Here is a 5,340-nt window from a genome sequence, read left to right on the forward strand (position 1 = left end):
AATCATCAATAGTTTAATATGAAAAAAAAACAATAGGGCTATAATATATTAAAATAAAAAATAAGGGGTTTAATTCATCAGAATAATCACAGACATTAACATGTTTGTTACTTTTATTTATGGGATTTTTACCATTTTTTATTTGATAGATATATAGCCACTTGGACAAGTTTGACATTGATTTTTTAAACCTTAAAAAGCAACTTTTCTAGATAAAAAATTTTTTTTTTTATAAAAAACATAAAATTTGATAAATATAAAATTGATTTCTTTAAAACTTACGAAAATTCAGAAAACTAAAAGTAGCATTTAGTAAATAATTTTTTTTAGAAGTTTAGATTATTTTTTTTTTTTAAAGTTTAGAAAATTGTAAAAGCTATTTTAGGGGAAGAGTGTTCTCAACTTTTCAAGCTAAAAATAGTAAAATTGTTTTCCTTATAAACTCTGAAAATGTTTTCAATAAAAACTACAATTTATAGTTTTTAAGAAAAATAGATGTCATCACTTATAAAAAAACCGATATTAAATTTTTTCTATAAATATAACCTAATATTATATATTATATGTTTTTTTATTTTTTATTTCTTGATATTTAGAATTTTTTGGATTGTTTTGTTGCTCTTTTTTATATCTTATTTGCTTTTTTATTTTGAAAACTAGAGTTTTAAGTGTTTGGTTAGACATATCATTTTTGTAGTTGAAAAGTGGTTTTTTTTTTATAAAAACAGAGAATCTCAGCTTTTTGGATAGACATCATTTTCAAACAGCAAACAACAAACTATAACAGGAACAGCAAACAACAAGTAAAACAAATGGGTCCTTTATTAAATATTCATCCGTTTTTTCCACAAAACTTTCCCCAACAGTAGGTTCAGTCAGCAACAACAATGCCAAACTGCCTCTTAATGTGTGAAATTAAAAGTTGATGAACTCAATGTAAAAATTCATAAAATTGAAGGGCCTTACAAACTCATATATATATATATATATAGTTGAAGTAAGAGTCATAATGGTATATTCCAATAAAAAAGTGAAATAAATGATGAAATGGACGGTGGGGGGTTGGATCAGTACAATGACTCCATTCCATTGCATGGACAGGATGAAGAAGATGAACATAATTAATAAATTAATAAAATATGTAACAATTTTTTTTATTTTTTTTAATAAAATTGTACAAAAATGAAAGAGACTCCACTCACTATCCATATGATAATTTAAATAAATTGACAAGGACTTTACCTCAAATTAAAAATACTGATTCTCTTTTTTTCTCTTCTCTGCAACTCAATGGGGAAATTTTTGTTTTTGTTAAAATTAGTAGGAGGGGTTCTTATATATATATATATACTAAAACAAATTAAAACTTATACGTTTTGTTATAGTAATAAAGATTAGCAACGTTACTCATAAAATATAATAATGACTCTATAGTTATCTATTTAATTATTCAATATTACAAAACATGGAAACTCATTTAAGGAGGTTGACTAAACTTTTATTATTAATATAACAATCAATATGCTCATAAAAAAAAAAAATATAACAATCAATATTGACTAAATAATAAATGGGGATGAGGAGGATGTGTATTTTTAAATAATATTAGACCTGCAAAAATTATGAAAAATGAGTCGAAATTCTAAAAGTATATTTTTCTTAAAAATATAAGACGTATTGTTGTTAAAGGATAACATACTAAAAATGATATACTATAAAACTTTTCATTCGATAAATCCAATTAAAAAAGAAATACATACTATTAGATGAAAGGTTATAGGCAAAAAGCATCCTGAGGCCCATCTTTCATTGTTTGATGCATTAAGCTCTCGATCTTTTATTTAGACACATTGAGCCCTTGATCTTTCACCATTTGGTGCATTAAGCCCTCGATCTTTCATTTACACACATTGAACCTTTGATCTTTCATATATGGGTGTATTAGGTCCTTCCATAAATCAATTAATATATAGGTTTATTAAGGGCATGTTTGGTGTGACAACAAATGATGTCCTAAAAATAACAAATTCTAAAATAAAAAATATATTATACAAATTAATAAAAATAATTTAAATAAAAAATAAAAAATTTATTGAACACAATAAAACATTGTTTTTCGATAATTATGTTCTAAAAATAAAAATAATGTTAAAATTGAAGCACATTTTGTGGAAATAAGAAAGGTAATTTTATCAGTAACAAGTAACTACAAACAACTGTTAATGAAAAGAGCTTTTCATGAAAAGCTCCAAAATGTTGCAGTGTCCAGAGAAAATGCGAAACGCTGCAGTTATATAAACCTAACCAAACATGCCCTTAATAAACCTATATATTAATTGATTTACAGAAGGGCCTAATACACCCATATATGAAAGATCAATGGCTCAATGTGTCTAAATGAAAGATTGAGGGCTTAATACACCAAATGATGAAAGATCAAGGGCTTAATATGTCTAAATAAAAGATCGAAGGCTTAATGCACCAAACAATGAAAGATCAGAAGCCTCATGATGCTTTTTGCCAAGGTTATATTAAGAGTAAAAGATTGATGATCAAAATAGATAGAGATGTGTATGCAAGTGATGCGGTTGAAGAGTAAGCATGACATTTATAGAAAAATATAATTTCATGATATTTCGGTTAAATTCTTCGAATTAATTGCATTTTCCATTTTAGTTTTAATTGTAATTTATAATTTTTTTGACTATTCTAATTTACTGTTTTTTTGGGGTTAGCGTTAATTGTAATTAATTTAATATTAATTGTAATTTATTGTTTTATAGAGTTTTAAGTTTTTGCCTATTTATTAATGGAGTTAAACATTTAAAGGTATCAATTGAAAAAATAATTTTCCATTTAATTATGGTTAAGAAATATTTCCCACTAAGGGACTGTTTTTAACCCATGGTTAAAACTAATTCCACAAAAAAATATTACAATTTTTTTTATATATAAAAATTAATATATTAAATAAATTAAATATATTTTATTATAAGTATTTATTAAAATTTCCATTTAGTCCCCATCTTTTTAGGTAATATATTGTTTAGCCACTCTATTTTGAAAAATGTTATAAGGTCTCTAACTTTTATCTTTGTTAACCTTATTTTATCTATTTTTTTTTAGATTTTTAACTAAACTTATCTTAACTTTTAGGACAACCATAGTGTGGTACAAAATGACCATATTACTCTGTTATTTTCTGTTTGTCTATTCATGCCGAATATAATGGTTAAAAAACTAAAAAAAAATGGACCAAAAGGTTAACAGTAACAAATCATAGAGACCAAATATTTGATTTTAATGTTTCAAACGAATGACAGATTTAACCATAACATATGAAATTATACAAATTTAACCCTAATGTTTTCAAGCAAGATAAATTTTAGCCATGCGTTATCTAAAGTTTTAAGAGACTGGTTTGACTGTTATTCAACTGTCACATCGGACATTCAAACAAGTTTGTTGGTAAATCGAAGCAGTTCCATATTTTTTTTTGTTTTTTTATAACTATATTAATAACACATTAAATATTTTAGACAGTTTGATAATTTTTTTTTTGTGATAAACTATATGTAGCAGATTTAGTTTTGAGCAATTTAACATATTTTTTTTGTTAGTAATGCACTAAATATTTAACCTTATTGTTTCAAGCGAAGTACAGATTTAGCCGTAACATGTGAAATTGTGCAAATTGAACACTAACGTTTTCAAGCAAGATCAATTTTAGCTATGCGCTATCGAAAATTTGAAAAGATTGGTCTGATTGTTATTTAGCCATATCAGACATTTCTACAAATTTATCGATAAATTGAAGCAGTTTCATACATTTTTTGTAACTATATTGATAACACAGTAAAATATTTTAGACCGTTTGAAAAAAAATTGTAATTCATGTAGCAGATTAAGTTTTTAGCATTTTAAAATAAATTTTGTTAATAATACGATAAGTATTTTAAAAACAGTTAATAATGATTTGATAAATCCGATTTTAATAATTATAATCATATATATTTAATTATAATTTATAATAATTTATTAAAAATTAATTTCTAATTTTCAAAATTAAGTTTAATCAACATTCTATATAACTTTTTTTTAATCAACATCACTATAAAACATTTCATATATAATTTAACTTTTATTTTTCTAATATAATAAATTAAAAAATATATTATTGCACCATTTTAGGCAGTCGCTTCACGCCATAGTTGTAGGAATCCTGTAACACATGCTGATTACGGAGCCGTGGTAATGAGTAATTAAATAAAAATATATTTATTACGGTGTACTGGACACTGTAATGAGATTTTTTTTAATCCTAGTAAAAAATAATTTATTTTAAAGAAATATTTTTTAACCAATACATATTAGGAATACTTTTTTCAAATGGTACTAAATTGGGGTTTAACCCATTTAAATGATTATTTTCATGGAGTTTTTTTATTGAATAAGAAACTGATTTCTTTCCAAAGTTCTGTTGAATTTTAAAGGTTCATTAATTAATGAGTATTCGTGCATCGAATCAATTTTTTTTAACATGTCCTTGTTATTCCTATATCTCTAGCATTTGTAGATTGATAGCTTTATAGAAACATACCTTTCTAGCATTCAACCGAATCTACAAACGGCTAGCAAAACCGATTAATTATTCTGTATCAGCCATGAATGTTAAGAAGATGAACTAAGAAATGAATAAAAAGCTCTCATTTGTTTTTTATATTTTTTTTAAGAGGATGAGTTTAAACCCACAACATCACACCTCTGAATTCATAGGTATACCAGCTACAGCTACGCTCCTTTGATAAAAACTCTCAATCTTCATTGCTGAGAAACATATATGTTACATGTCTTTAAAGTAAAAAATTAGCTATAATACAAAACTCTAAAAAAGAGAAAATAACTAACTTAAAGCCGATAAAAGTGTAAATACTAAAATACTAAGAACATAACATTTGTTTACTAATATACCTATTAATACTTCCCCTTAAGCTAATGAGAGAAGGGAAGAGGAAGCTCTCAGCTTGCTAACTGTAGAAAATAATAAACCACAAACAGGATAAAATAGACAATTTATTAACAATAAAACGATTACAGAATATAAATATATATTTAGAGAGCTAAACTGGAAATGGAAAACACAACAACAAAATAAATAAAGAAAACAGAAACGAAATCAAACTGTAAAGTGAAGGTTAACCCGAAGCCTGAACTACCAGTTCCCTTAAGACAAATTGCACCGATTTGGTGACAGTCTCTCAAGGTACAATAGATTACTGAGGTGAACTCTGACCGTGTGTGAAGGTATCACCAGAAGCAAAAGAACAACAGCAAAAAAAA

This window comes from Euphorbia lathyris, chromosome 1 (assembly GCF_963576675.1).
Source record: "Euphorbia lathyris chromosome 1, ddEupLath1.1, whole genome shotgun sequence".
In the NCBI taxonomy this organism is placed as follows: domain Eukaryota; kingdom Viridiplantae; phylum Streptophyta; class Magnoliopsida; order Malpighiales; family Euphorbiaceae; genus Euphorbia; species Euphorbia lathyris.